This window comes from Cryptotermes secundus, unplaced genomic scaffold (assembly GCF_002891405.2).
Source record: "Cryptotermes secundus unplaced genomic scaffold, Csec_1.0 scaffold1507, whole genome shotgun sequence".
Taxonomy (NCBI): Eukaryota; Metazoa; Arthropoda; class Insecta; order Blattodea; family Kalotermitidae; genus Cryptotermes; species Cryptotermes secundus.
Window position 1 is genome coordinate 57,193 of NW_019739247.1, and position 15,767 is coordinate 72,959.

Below are 15,767 nucleotides of genomic sequence, written 5' to 3' on the forward strand. Positions count from 1 at the left end.
TCTCTTCCTCAGGGATTAAAGCAGCCGGGTCGTTAAACTCGTGGTCACCTCCATCTCTTATCAAAGCTAAGAATACATGTAACTATGCCTCCACTCTTCCATACGTTAAGCGTGGTGCTTAATTATGCACAGGGACACCAACAACTCTTTTCTCCGAAATCTGTTATATCGAAGTAAAAACTGTAGTTTGAAAGCCAAAGGCAAAGATGACTGAGACACGCTGAGGCGTGATTCGCGAGAAGAATTCCTAAATGTACATATCAGAATGCGGTATCCGAAATTTCAGTATTGTGGTCGTAAGATTTAGTGGTCTACATCCTGGGGCAGATGGATCCAGTCAATAATCTCACAACTTATTACTTTATAAACTTCTCTATTTTTTTCACCAGCTCTAAAGCCCTCCCCCCGGGCCATAGCCTCTGATTTTTCAGTTTCATGACCATTTTTACAGACGGTAGGACTCCTTGGACGGGTGATCAGCTCGTTGCAAGGCCTCTATCTAAACACAGGACAACACAGAGAATAAACACACACATACCAAACACCCATGCCTTGTGTGGGATTCGAAACCACGATCCGGGCTTCTGAGCGAGCGAAGACAGTGCACGGCTTGGCCACCGTGACCGGCGATTAGGAAATATGGAAGCTTCATTTTGTTACTGTGCACACGCTTAATTGCTGACAAATTAGCTGGGTTAAATTTCCCAGACAGAATAAAAAGAATGTTGTGTTCTCTGTTTAACTTACCTTGGACTTCTGGCTCCGGAGTCTGCAGACTAGCAAGTCATTAATAGGATGAAGGGGACACATCGTGACTCCAGGGTCAATGTCCGCCAGCACGTCTACAAGTTCATGTAAAAAAATCCCACTGAATGAATTTCTTTTAAATTTGGTACTTGCGGTTCATATAGAAGTGCTGGTTGAATTTAATTTGGTTTCGTATCGTTCCACTGTAAATGTGTACCTCATGTGGGACTCAGAATCCGACTGATATTTTCTTAATCTCTCTTGGCTACCTCAAAGTAGGCCTTCACCGTTTCCTCTCACATCTGCCCCTTATTATTTTATGCTGGATGTTATCACAGAGACGCCTTACTCTCTCTTCTTGAATGTAACACCATGCAGTTCGGTAGAACCCCGACATTTTCGAGGAACGTACTGCCTCCATCTTCAGGAAAGGAAATCGCTCCTTTTTTTCGTTGATTGCTTAGTATATTCTTGACCCTGAAGATGGAGGCAGTACGTACCGACCAATGATCCCAGTCCTAAGCAAGATGCATCAAATCCACATTCTGCAGTCTATTTCCATATCTCACATACGCCTTGATGGCGTCTTTTTTTATTTCTTTATTGCTCGTGGGGTGGGACTAAGTCCCTTGTACTGCGGCCACTTCTAGCCTATTGCACCAGCCCCAGATGATAGGTGAGGGTGATTGTGGAGCAATTGGTGGAATGAAGATTGGCAGGGGAAACCGAAGTACTCGGAGAAAACCTGCCCCAGCGCCACTTTGTCCACCACAAACCCCACTTGACCAGACCTGGAATCGAACCCGGGCCGCCGCGGTGGGAAGCCAGCGACTAACCGCTTGAGCTATGGCGCGGCCTGGATGGCCTCTTTCTTTCAAGTTTTCGTATGAAAAATTTGTATGCATTCCGCTTCTGTTCGTTCTGCATGCCCTGTCCTTTCCGTTCTCTTTGATCATCCAGATAGTAATTGGCAAGGAGTGTACGCTAGGAAGCTTCCCATTGCTCAGTTCTCTCTTTATTCTTGTCACTTCCTCCCTCTTCGGTCCAGATACTGCCTCCAGTCTTGTTCTCAAAGACACTCCGTCTGGGCAGCCCTAGTAAAACGTACGTAATTATAAAAATATACTTCTTGTAGAAAGAGTTTCATTTCAAGCGTACTTAACTTATTTTTAGAATGTAAGAGAATGCTTGTGAGCCGGAATAGCGCAGTCGGTACAGTGACTGGCTACGGGCTTGATGACCGAGGGGTCGGAGTTCGAGTCCCTGTATGGTCAAGAATTTTCTCTTCTCCAAGTCGTCAAGACCGGCTCTGGTATCCACCCAGCCTCCTATCCAATGGGTACCGTGGGCTCTTTCCTCGGGGGTAAAGCAGCCGGGCCGTGAAGCTGACCACTCACCTCCAAATAGTGTCGAGGTCAAGAAAATGTGGATCTCTACGTCTATATATTTACTCCCCCATACGCCTTCATGGCGTAGTGCTTAATTAGTTAAACACAGGGACAACTTTACCTTTACTTTTAAAAGAAGGCTTATGAAATCTCCTTGCTGTCTGTGTGTCCATGTCTATGCCTACCTTGTTGTTTTTGTCAGGAGGCTTATGAAATTAACTTTTTTCTTTGAGTCTGCCTATGTATCCCACGTTATTTGTTTGTTCGCTGTGCGGTCCGTGTCTTTTCAAAGGAAAGTAGTCGATTAGTTCTTCCCAGGACTTCTTGTTGCTATGATAGGGCTGCTGGTTATTTGACCTAATTACCGCAGAATTAAGTTGAGTTTCCTTGCCTTGCCTTAGCGCAGAATGTATGAAGCCTCCTACGATCCTGGACCTGACGTACACAGTCCGAGCAGAAACAGGACCCAGTAAATGGTTTGCTTTGTAACTCAGTTAACATACACCCCCTTGGGCTGCCGCTTGCAGAGGTTATAGTCAAAGCACTGAGCTCGTCGCAGTCACCGGCTGGTAAATAGGGTTAGCCAAATAAAGTCTGGATTTAAACCCACCCACCAGCACGAACTAGTCCATCTACTGTACATAGCGTCTTCATCAGGAACCTTCAGTATTTCAGGGAGTTCGATTGCCACCGATCGGAGTTGCAAACAGTGAATTTATGCATTTCATAACTTATACTCTCCTGCCAGTATAATGTAGGGCATGTAGCACGAATACGGGAGAAGAGGAATGCATGCAGGATATCGGTGGGAAAGCCAGAAAGAAAGAGACCACTAGGAAGACCAAGACGTAGGTGGATGGACAATATTAAAATGGATCTTAGAGAGAAAGGATAGGATGGTATGGATTGATCTGGCTCAGGATAGGGACCAGTGGAGTGCTCTTGTGAACACAGTAATGAACCTTCGGGTTCCATAAAATGCTGGGATGTTCTTGAGTAGCTGCACAATTGGTGGCTTATCAAGAAAGGCTCAGCTCCATGAGTGAGTGAGTTTATGTGTACTGTGGTGTCTGAGATATTCCATAATTGACTGAAATTTTGTTCGTACAGTAACTCAAGAGTAACATGAGATATTTGGCTCTCAGGCCGATAATTATTAAGATAAATGTCTTCCAGTAGGTGACGCCGTGTAGTGTGATTAATATTTACGTAACCTCGGAATGCTGGTGACTCTCCACAGCGACCTGTTCTAGGATACAGAAATCTTCATATATGTCTCTTTAACTGAATGCGATGTGTTTTTGCACGTGTTAGCAATCCTTCGGCCTGAGTTGCAACATTATGTCTGCTCCCAAGTACTTACATGCTGTCGTAATAGAAACAACATTTTTTTTCTCCACGTTCACTGATATTCTATAATGACCTTGATTTGCAAAGAAAAACATGTCTTGATTGTGTAAACAAGTCACTATAGTTTATATTATGTCAAAAATGTTTTTCTGAGATTAAATGCGTTTAATTGTAAACGTCAATGATATCATGACTCACACACAAACGATTTTTATGCTGACTAATTTAATTCTGACGTAAATCATGTAACGTGTAAACATTAACAATGGGTGGCCCCGGGACATGCATTCATTGAAGTGAAATCAGAACTTGTTTACTTGCTTAATTCATGTAGCGGTCCTCATGACAATGCACGCTACGGTAGATCATGGCTACTGTTTGCTTCGCATCACGAAATCATGTCTGCTGCTGATTTATTGCGACAAGGAAGATGGATATATGTACCGGCATTAAAAACATGGAAATACTCCGTAAATATAGCGTCATCGTTGACGTGGAAATAAATTAATGAAGAAAGAAAGATATATCGATCCCAGTGACAGAGTTGGTAAGACAGATTGCAGAATGTGACAGCGTGTAGTTTGGTAGAAACAAATGTTCTGGGGGAACTGCTGCTTCTGTCTTCAGGGTAGAACAATCAAATGTGGAGACAGCAGTTGACTCCCAGTCTAGGAAATACATACAAAACTATACGGTGTCATATTCCATGATCTTATGTTTCCCGTCGTAAAAAAACTCATATCACGCTTGTAAGTTATTTCGGGTTCGAATTCCGTTCGAGTCGTAAATTTGTAGTCGAATTTTTTAGGTTGGTTTCCAAACCAAATTTAAAGGCGCTTTCCAGTCTTGTAATATATTGCCCTCAAATATCACCACCCAAAATAAGGGCTAGATTGTGTTCGAACTCGGTTTTGGAGAGAAAAACAAAATTTTACTTAGTTTTCTTTTATTTTGTTTAGGTTCAGTTTAGTTTAGGCGCCAATTCAGTCAAAAGACATAAATTAACTCTTTTTTTTTCTGCTGTGACAGATTTCGGTGAAATTTGACATGTCCGTTTCCTGATATACATTAACTGATCCTGCAGATGCATATTTCTGACTGATGCAGGTGGATTTATGTAACATAAAGATTTATAATTAACTGGATACGCTGTTCTCACGGCGGTCAATATGATGAGCACTTTGTTCTGGGAAGAGGCGCCGAATCATCTGTTTGAAGCTTACCGATAGAACGTACTGCCTCCGTCTTCAGGGTCGAAAATTAAGGCAAGCGAGTAGGTAGTAAATACTTACACCTCATCAGATTATTATGTTTCGTTTATCCGTTATCTTCCCATACAGAACGTTTTCCGAATATTATCTTATTCTTCACTCTATCTGGGACAGCTCAGACGGTATAGCGAGAATGCTATTGGCTGCACGGTTATGGAGTCGGGATTACATTCCCGATAAGGGTATTATTATTATTATTATTATTATTATTATTATTAGAGGGGGTGGGTTTCCCCATGCACTTATACCAGTTATTGGTCCATTGTGCGTCCTCCTTTAATTTCTACTGTCTACTGTTCAGCCAACGAGGTCGGCCGTCGGTACCTGATATTTCCCCCATCTACCAGACGCATTGGAAACTACTTGGGCGGGAAACTTGTTGCCTAATTTTGCTCAGAGGTCTCCTAGAGACATGAGGATCTTTTACGTGCCGTAAATCTACGACACGGGACCCACGGCTTAAAAGTCCCTCCCGGAGGACTTGTTCCCTGAATTTTTCCGCCCTTAAAAATTCCACGACCTCCGCCGGGTTTGAACTAGCGTACCTTGAGTCATGAGATGGGAACGTTACCCCTAGACTACGGCCGCTTCCGATAAGGGAAAGAAATCTTGGTCTTTTAGTAACCTCAATACCAGCTCTGGGACCCACTCAGTTTCCTACAAATGCGAACCGAGGACTGTTTTCCAGGGAATGTAGTATCAGGGGCGTGAGGCTGACCACTCACCTCCATCTAGTGTCTGTGTTAAGAGTGGCGGAGCTATACCTCCACCCCCATACATCATCATGTTCTGGTGGTTAATTATCAAGCTCAGATATAAATTTACCTTTTCCATTTCACTCTGTATTGTCGGAAAAGAAGGGAGCGTTCCAGTGAGGACAAAACAAACTCCGTGGCCTGTAGTCTGCGCCATAGCTCAAGCGGTTAGTCGTTGGCTTCCCGGTTTCGATCCCGGGATCTTGTCCAGTGGGATTTGTGGTGGACAAAGTGGCGCTGGGGCGGGGTTTCTCCGAGTACTTCGGTTTCACCTGCCAATCTTCATTCCACCAAATTCTCCATCATCATAATCACCCGGGGCAGGCTACAATAGGCCAATCAGTGGCCGCCGTGCCGAGTGGACCCGGTTGGACTCAACCCCCCACTAAGCGAATTTAATTTAAATTAGTGCCGACTTTTTGCGGATAGAGGGTGTCATGTGGTCAGCGCAACGAATCTCATGGCCGTTAATTTCGGTTTTCTAGACCGGCCCAGTGAGGACAGGTTTTAAATACAGGCACGTTCTGCTTAAATGTTGCAGTGTGCTTATTTTGACTTCAGCATTTACATAATTTCATACTCTCAGGGAATACAAACAACAGTTCATTCAGGTTCAAGTTCTGAAATATCTGAATTCGCTTAAACGTAAAACATTTGATGCGAACATTTATCGGACTGCCGCATCCTTTGTCTTGTTCTGCTTCCCCGTGGGGAGGGGCGGAGAGGATTCGGTGGTTCTGGTAGCGAGATAACTACCATTTTGAATGACAGCTGGACACGTGACAGAACACGGTGTAACTAACATCCGCTGAAAGTAACAATTGAACAAGACGTGTTATGAATCCGAGTGGAAATATGAGCTTGGAATTGTTGAGCATTCTGCTGCGGCGCAGACCAGCGAATTGAAAATGTTATTCCATAATGACACAATCTGATTTAAGAAAGAAATTATTTTCTGTTTTTAAGTATGACCCCTGTTCTTCGGTGCACATAGTAGCGTGGTTGGTTGAGGCACTGTGTTACAAGTCGATTCCCGATGAGGTCATTAGATTTTTCAGTTGATCTAATCCTTCCAGCCACACTATGGTCCTAGGACCGACTCAGCCTATAACAGAAATGAGTAGCAGAAATCTTCCTTGGGATAAAGGGCGGCCGGAGCATAAAGCTGACAACTTCGCCCCTGTCCATGAACGGATTGTCTAGAAAATGTGGGCGCCTTGACGTCTCACAAACCAATGGGCCTCCATGGCCTGTTACAGGGGTAGGTTTTACCCCTGTTCATTAAACGTCGAATCACTGCCGGCGTACTATCGTGACGTAGGATGTTTAGTGGTTTTTCTCAGTCCCTCCAGGAAACATAGGCCCTAACCGTTTCTTTCCTCATTATTTCAAATTCATTCTTTGCTATTGCCCATCATTCTACGGTGTTCAGTCAGCTCCTGGAAGCGTCGTTAGGTGGGCCACAAACATGTCACAAATTATCCATGAAATATCATTACAAAGTCACAGGAGATAAGCAGTTGTTATGCCTAACCAAAATCAATATACACATGTCCGTCCAGTACGCCCCTGGCGCAGTTTTTTACAACTGAAAATAACCCTTTGAAGACTCAAAGTCAAAGTCACATTGCGACTGACAGTCGGTCGGTCGGTCAGTCAGTCAGTCAGTCGGTCAGTCAGTCAATCAGTCAGTCAGTCTTGGTGTCGAGGCCAATCTGGGGCTCATGACCAGATATTTGTTACTGTTTGACAGTTTAGGTCTTGTTATTGTGGGGCCCCTCTCTGACGAGAGGGCGGGTCTGTCTTTTGTCAGAGTCATTTTCTGTAGTAGTAAGTCATTCGTCATGATATAAAGGATATTTACATTTTACATGTTAAACATAATAATAAATGTATCAAATATAAACAGGGTCTGTGTCAGTCCAGGCTCAGCACAGCAGATTATGCCCTATTTCTATTACCTGCCGCTACAACGGCAAGCGAAGAAAAGAAGAAGAAATGGGGAAGAAAGAAAGGAAAAAATGCAAAATGGAAGTTTAAAACGAAGTGAGACAGGAAAAGAAGGAAGTAAAGTCAGTAAGGAAGAATAGATAAAAGAGGGAACGGAGGACACTAAAAAGAATTAATGAAATCAAGAGGAAATGATGGTTGAACGGGAGAATGAAGTAAGCAAAGAAAGAAAATAGAATATAATAAAATAATTAGACACAAAGAAAGGCAGAATAAGAAAACTAATGTCTCAAGGTCAAGGACACACCAAGTAGTACAGAGATTGTCATCTAAAATGTCGGTTGGTTATGTAATTATGTAAGATTTGAGGCTTTCACGGCGGTGACTATGAAGAAAGCAGTCTTCTGGGATTTGGCACCGTGTATATGTGGTGTTAACCGACGTTTCGGAGGAACGTATCGCCTCCATCTTCAGGGTAGAAGAAAAAATATATAAGAAATCTGCAAGCAAAGAGACCGTGAGAACCGGTATGCTATGTGAGAGCAGTGCTCTCACATAGCTGTGTATTTTTCCAGTCTGCTTTTACCGGTTCTCACGGTCTCTTTGCTTGCAGATTTCTTATATATTTTTTCTTCTACCCTGAAGATGGAGGCGATACGTTCCTCCGAAACGTCGGTTAACACCACATATACACGGTGCCAAATCCCAGAAGACTGCTTTCTTCGGTTATGTAGTTGTTTTATATTTGTGTCACAGTTCACAGTATGATTTTATCTGCTACCTAAGTTACCATTTTCCGTTCGAGGTCACGTCTTACACTAATCAGGAGGTCTTGTCTACGCGACGGTTATGTAACGTGTTGATTTGACTGATCCCGTGCCCTGGCTGACCCGGTGTTTCTGCCCGCCACGAGCTGGTCTCTCTTCATATAGTTGATTGCAGGTTACTGGCCCTGGGATCAAGGAGTGTAGAAATTAACTGAGAAGTAATTGTTTAAAAGTATTAAATATTATGAAAGGAATAGAACTGGAGAATACTATTAACAAGACGTGAGAAGAATTGTACACTTCCATTCGGTTACTGTTATTGTTATTATTATTGTTATAGTGAGCCGGTATGGCGCAGTCGGTATAACGACAATCTACGGAGCTGGACGACCGAGGGATCGGAGTTCAGAGTCCCGGTAGGGTCAAGAATTTTCTCCTCTCTTCACGTCGTCCAGACCGGCTTTGGGGTCCACCCAGCCTCCTCTACAATGGGTACCGGGAGCTCTTTCCCAGGGGTAAAGCGGCAGGGGCGTGAAGCTGACCACTCACCTCCAACTAGTGTCGAGGTCAAGAAAATGTGCATCTATAAATCCATTCCCTAATACGCCTTCATGGCGTAGTGGTTAATTACTTAAGCACAGAGACAACTTTACTCTTTTTACCATGTACTTCTCCGAAACGTCCGAAGATACTTTTAATTCTAGTATTTAGACCTGACGCTATATAATAAATGAAGTCACGATTAAACAAATATTGAGACTGCTTCTTTGAAGTCAACGATAAGTATGTAGGGACTTAGCTTTGTGGTTCTTGTTTGAAATGGATGACTAACATTGGCTGTGGTAACTATTACTCTAATTATACACGAGCCGTGTAATGGAAATTGTGTGTATTTGAATGCCTCAGTTGCTAAGTAAAACCCGTAATTCAGTCGTATAAAAACAAGTGACGCAAATGGGACACTGCGCTGCGTATTTCACGTTCTTCTTTTCCGGCCAGAGACGCCCTTCAGTACACGTCATGACTCTAGTAACGTTTTATATTTCAGAAGCTTCAATGAAAGCTGTTGTACAAAACAGGCCGCAAGTTTAGTCTTCAGGACACTTGTTCTGAAATGAATAGCGGAAATATGGATACAATAATGTATTGTATTGGAGAGGGTGGGTTTCCCCATGCACTTAGACCAACTGTTGGTCCATTGTGCGTCCCCCTGTGATATTCTACCAGTCTCTATTCCCTACCGGTACTGGTAGGGAATAGACTCAGCCAGCGAGTTCGGCCTCTACTGGCTCAGCGGTATCTCGATGCTTCCCCCATCTACCAGAGGCGTTAGAGACTACTGTTGGGTGGGAAATGTCCTGAATTTGGCTCAGTGGCTCCCTTGGGACATGAGGTTCTTTAACGTGCCGTAAAGCTACAACACGGGACGATAATGTAACTCCATCTTACTACTGAGGCTGTAAATTTCTTCTCACACAGTATCCATGTAGATTTAAGCCACTTATGTCGTGAGATGGTGTTTTCTCTATCGTGTCTATAAAAATCTGTGTCTTGTTTCTTCCAACCGTACTTCCAGTGATGCGTCTGTTCCTTCATCAATTATAAATATGTGGTCACACAAATGTTGGTTCAGCACTGGAAGCAGATAAAGCAACGCGCGGAAGACAAAATGTTATAACTCCTGGGATATCCATGTTATATATATATATATATATTACTCACTCATGGAGCTGAGTCCTTCTTGAGGAGCCATCAATTCTGCAGTTACTCAAGAATGTCCCAGCATTTTATGAAACCCGAAAGTTCATTACCGTGTTCACAAGAGCCATCCACTGGTCCATATCCTGAGTCAGATCAATCCAGTCCATACCATCTCATCTTATCTCTCTAAGATCCATTTTAATATTATCCACCCACCTACGCCTTGGTCGTCCCAGTGGTCTCTTTCCTTCTGGCTTTCCCATCAATATCCTATGTGAATTTCTCGTCTCCCTAATTCGTGCTACTAGCCATGCCCACCTCATTCTCTTTGACTCGATCATTCTAATTATGCTTGGAGAAGAGGACAAGTTATGAAGCCAAAATGTAGAAGAAAAATTTGAGATTCTTAAGGCAGTCACTGTGAGAATTATATGGCATCGTATGGTCTGGTAGTTCGTTTTTAACGTTAGTCTACACCGAAAATGGAAGTATTACGTTCTTCGAAACAACAGTAACGATTTACTACATTATATCGGGTCATATCCCACAAATTTTGATGATGTGTATGTCCGCTACGGATTTGCAAATTGTGATAGAGGTAGTGATCAAACTATAGCTCAGAAATCTCTAGAAACGTTACTGCTACTCGCAGAATAAAACAATAGTCATACAAGTGGATTTAATGCAAGAAAACTGCTGTGTGGAGAACTTGCACGTCCAATATACGTCTGTCTGTGGGTCCCGAACTTCTGGAAATTCTAAAATGCGGCCAGAATTACGTTACGACTGGCGGCGTACTGCCAATCAGTTCGTCCTCGCGACAGGCCCCTTGAGACTCACGACCAGCTTTTTTTTTTAATTGAACCCTTGCGGTCATTGTCCTTATATAATATCCTCTCTTACAAGAGGATGGATCTGTTGTTTGTAATTGTTGCTGGCCTTCGCCAGTGCAGTCATTCCCGGGTCCGAGTCCCGCGGGGATCATGACCATATTTTACTGTCTCAGATTCGACACTACCCCAACCTGGAGGATCAGGCGTCTGTATTTGTATCCCCCAAGGACAGGGTGGCCCAGTTATACTCCCAAGGCATTGGGTTCCCTTTTGGTCGCCGCCTACGACTCGCAGGGCTACGGTGAAGATATTCGAATCCTCCTCCACACGGGGTCTGACTAATTTCGACTAACTGTCCTGCGTATGTCTCGGCACGGACCACATAGAAAGCATCGTTACATTGTTGCTGTGCCATCGTTGCCTTCGTGTCTGTTATTGTTGCCGTGGAAATACGCATGTTTGAAGAGTCATTACTTAACAACGGCTGTTGTATATTCGTTTATTCCGCGGTCGTTGCCTAGCAACGGAACTACATGCTACAACATAGTAACCTCTCTGCGTTAAAGCGTTAATCCGATTAGTGAATCATGTACGAATATGACGAAAATAAATTCGTTTAAATGTTTCAAATTGATCTGTGGTGAGTGTAATGTTTCTTCTTCCCTCGTTTCTAGGAGAATGTGAACTTGAAGTCCTATGGCGTCTTCCTGCTTCATAATATTCCTTCATTATAATCCTATGATCGCCCTTGCCATTATGTTGCTGTTTGAAAAGTTATGAGGCATCCATGTAAGAAAAGTCAGATGTTTGTTAAATCCAGGCACAAGGCTGGCACAGCAGGGAAGAACAGACATCTATCATTTGGAGATTTCTTGAAGACTTGCCCTGCCCTTCCTCCTTGTTTGTTTGTCTGTTTTGTCATCTAAAATACTCTATCAATGCCCAAGGCTACATTAGAATGAGCCAAGTGATTTCGTCAGCACAGAAAACATTCGTGTTTACTATGCTGTTAGATGAAATTGTGAGCGTTCTGCAGCAGAGGGAATTAAAGTATCTGAGGCTTGCCGATGTTTCTGCTTCAGCCTGGCTCTGCGTAATCTTCGACGCTAGAGGCGATATATTTCTTCGAAACGTCGGGCTTTTTTCCGAACTATAATCCCTAAAAATACAGTTCGTCCCAGAAGACTATTACCGCTGTGAGAACCTTCGATTCAACTCTAAGTTTTCTCAGAAATACAGCATTTTTTTGCCCGCATAAACTTGAATACAAATTGTCTCTTGTTTTTATTACTGTCTTGTTGGCCTTCGCCACTGCTGAGATGCGGAAGTGGCCATTCCAACTAAACGAGATAATGCATTGTAACATTCCAGGAACACCGGAAGGACAAAAATACACAGTCTGTTTTATTTTCCGGTGTAAGTGGAAGAGGTGCATAAGTGTAGGCAGTTCTTTCATTCAGACCGGCCTTCATGGCTTGCATGGGGCGCACGAACAGTGGCTGAGACCAATTCATTCATTGATTTTTAACGATTCTACTGCAGCTGCAGAGGCATATGTCACGGACATTGAGCAGTGGTGCAGTTGTAACGTGTGTATGGAGCCGTCCATATGACAGGGTTAAGGTAAACGAAACTGAGAAGTTACCGCGCAAGAAGCGACCAGGACGCCAGCTTGTTTTAACTGAAGGCTTCATTATCTCGAAGGTGAGTGAGTCTCTGAGCTTGGCATTAGGTAGACCTGTTCTAAAAATTATGGAACGCATAAAACTGTACTATAAGTTACTCACAAGGTTTCTAACTATTGATTTATTCTTTGGTTTGGCCGGTTCAGAGGGTGGGCTTACTGTCCCAGCAGCTGAGGAACTGTCTGCCTGATAACGTGACCGGTTGATTGACTGTTGGTAGTTACTTACCGACTCATTAACTGTGCCGTTGACTAATGGATTACGTAACGTGCTGAAACGTTCAACATCCTTGTCACAGGAGCATGTAATTTTGATCAATCCACATCAAGTTCAGTCAAATATACAGCCCTTTTCTCAAAGTGCATGAGAATGTGTTCAAAATTAGTATAATTCGTTCACTAATTGTGTCTGATTTGGGCGGTACAGTATCAAAATGAGTCATCTTTCGTGTGCGTAGTATGATGGCTTTCTGTCTGTCTTCCAGTCTTTATCTTTTACTCCTCCTTCCAGTAGACCGTAGCATCAGATGCGTTGTTTATCTGCTATTTCGTGTTCTATGCTTCCAGGCGAATATTTTGCCAAGTACTACAAGACAGTTCCCCATCATTTCCGCATATCTGGCCGTTATGTTGTATGTATGTATGTATGAAGGGGTAGGCCTACTCGGCCCTTGCACTTGACCTCAGTGGTCCATATGGCTGTTATGTTCCTAAATAAGCTAAAAATTAAATACGATTTAAAATTATCATCCTGTTATACTAAAAAATAATAGCGTCGTTTCTTTCAGTAGAAACAATATATAGTTTTTTGGACCCATTCCTAAATCAATAGAGACATTTTGTGATGTATTAAACTTTAATTTTGCATGAATGCTATTGTTATGGCACGCCAATATTCAAAATTTCTGGTGTAATTTTTTTGTTCATCTCTTGTTTCCAAAATTTCATTTTTTTTACCCCCAGCTACGTTTAGACTCAGCTAATTTGAACAAGTTCCACCTTTCCATGCTGTATGGTATGCCCTGAACGAAAACCGTTGTCAGATAAAAAGGAACAGTGTGCAATTGATAGTGTTATCATGACTGTAAGCCGCGGTCACATACGTGACCCGTGGGTTGCGCGTAAGGAGAAGTGAGGGGAAATCTGTTAAGAAGTAGAAGGGCAGGTTAGCAGCTGTCGTATGTACGGCCGGGGGGACACACTGTAACTAAGGTCTATACTAACACATGCAGACCCTACGATCCCCATCTCACTTATTGGATTCGAGCAGAGCCACAGCGCATCCTCTTGTGAACGGCCAGGGACTACCAGTATAGACGAAATTTGGTTTGGTGAGTAGATTTAATGACGATCTATACACTCACGACTCATGACTACAGTTTACAGATCATAGACATACACAAACTAGTGTCCTCAGTCTAGTACAGTCTCCACTAGCCGTTTCCTGGAATCGGACTCTTAACACAGGATCTATATATAACAGTCTCACTGAATCACACATAAAGTATTCCCTTCACAGTCGCACTCTTGCAAGCAACTGCGTCCCGCAAGTTGTCGTCAAGACAATTCCTCGGCACGGACAACATAGAAAACACCCACGTTTTCAATAGTTATAGTTGAACTGTTGCCGCTTCCTAGTAGCGGGTTGAATAACACCGTTTCCAACAGCAACTCTACTGTTGTGGATGAGTATTTACCGCGCTGTCGCATAACAACGGCTGTTGTCTCGTCTGTTTCGAGGTCTGCATAACAACGGATCTATACAACACGCAGTATTGGTTTTCATTTTCACCTTTAGTGTCTTTCTATGAATAAATGCTGAGCATTGCCTACAACGTGATAGATACGCTTCTTAGTTCGTAAAATTTTCACCGACTCGTATTAACCGAAAGTTTTATTTAGATATCACTGGGCTGTTTGTGATTTACGTACCACGATCTGTACATAGCCTTTGCCTTAGGAGTGACGTCCGGTACCGACTTAGGAAGGCCCTGTAGGCCGTGCCATAACTCAGGCAGTCACCTGCTTCTTACCAAGGAGGTCCGGGTTCGAGTCAAGGTCAGGTCATGTGGGATTTGTGGTGGACAAAGTGGCATTTGGGGCAGGTTTTCTCTGAGTACTTCGGTTTCACTGGCCAGTTCTCATTCCACCGACTGCTCTACGCCCATCTAACATCCGGGGCTGGTACAATAGGCCAGTAGTGGCCGACGTACCAAGTGGACTCAGTTCACCCGACCCCAAGAAACTAAAAAACTAAAGGCCCTGTAGATGCAAGGGAATCACAGCGGAAGAGTAAACACAACGAGCGAGGCTCGTCTGTGTTTCAGTGTCTGTAAGAGACAAAAGCTTCTCCCTTCTTACTGCAAGCCTTGTATTTCAATTCATAGCATACTGAGTCGCCGCCATGTTGACTGTGACAGTCCTTTGTGGACCTGTCCCACACACGGAATTACATCGCACAAAACTGAGCTGCATGTAGGTTCTCTCTGTAAAGAACAGATCGCAAAAGTCTGGTTCTTGTATTTGTGCAGCGTCCGAGGATGTCAGCAGTTCAAGTGCAAAGCTTGATGTGACGACAGTTGCTTCGAGTCTTTCGTTTTGAGTGCTGTGATCTTATAGCAAGGTTTTAACAAATTACGGTGCAACATCTCAATGAGGCTCTAGACAGGAAATTAATTACAATATCGAAAATTAAGTAACTTCCGCTTTCCCGCTCTCCCCCTCTCTTCATATATACGGGGGGCACGCGGTAGCATAGTTGGTTGAGGCACTATGCTACAAACCGGATGGTCGCGGGTTCGATTCCAGATGAGGTCATTGGATTTTTCAACTGGCCTAATCCTTCCAGCCGCGCTACAGTCCTGGTGGTGACTCAGGCTCTAATAGAAATAGGTACCAGGAATCTTCCTGGGGTAGAGGGCGACCGATGTGTAAGGTTGACAAACTCGCCCCCATTTGTGAGAATTCCTTACGTCCTTCAGCCTAGCTACTTGCGTATTTCAATATATAAAGGTAAAAAGCTAAAGTTGTCACTGTACTTAACTAATTAAGCACTACTCCGTTAAAGCGTATGGAGGAGTGGATGTATAGCTCCACATTTTCTTTACGTCGGCACTAGTTGGAGGTGAAAGGTCAGCTTCACGCCCCGGCTGCTTTACCCCCGGAATCCATTGTATAGGAGGCTGGATGGGCCCCAGAACCAGTCTGGACGACGTGGGGAATACAAAATTTGTATATTTTGATGTATGTACGTGTCTTCCGACGTCACTAGCTCAGATTATGCAGCGTCGACTCGTAGGATGGCTAATGAATAATTAATTT

General features: G+C 43.5%; 1 protein-coding gene across 2 annotated transcripts in view; it reads left to right on the forward strand.

Moving 5' to 3' along the window:
- Positions 1–15,767, forward strand: part of LOC111871902 (octopamine receptor beta-2R) — a 167,949-nt gene that overhangs the window by 32,593 nt on the left and 119,589 nt on the right. The gene's annotated exons all lie outside the window — the stretch shown is intronic.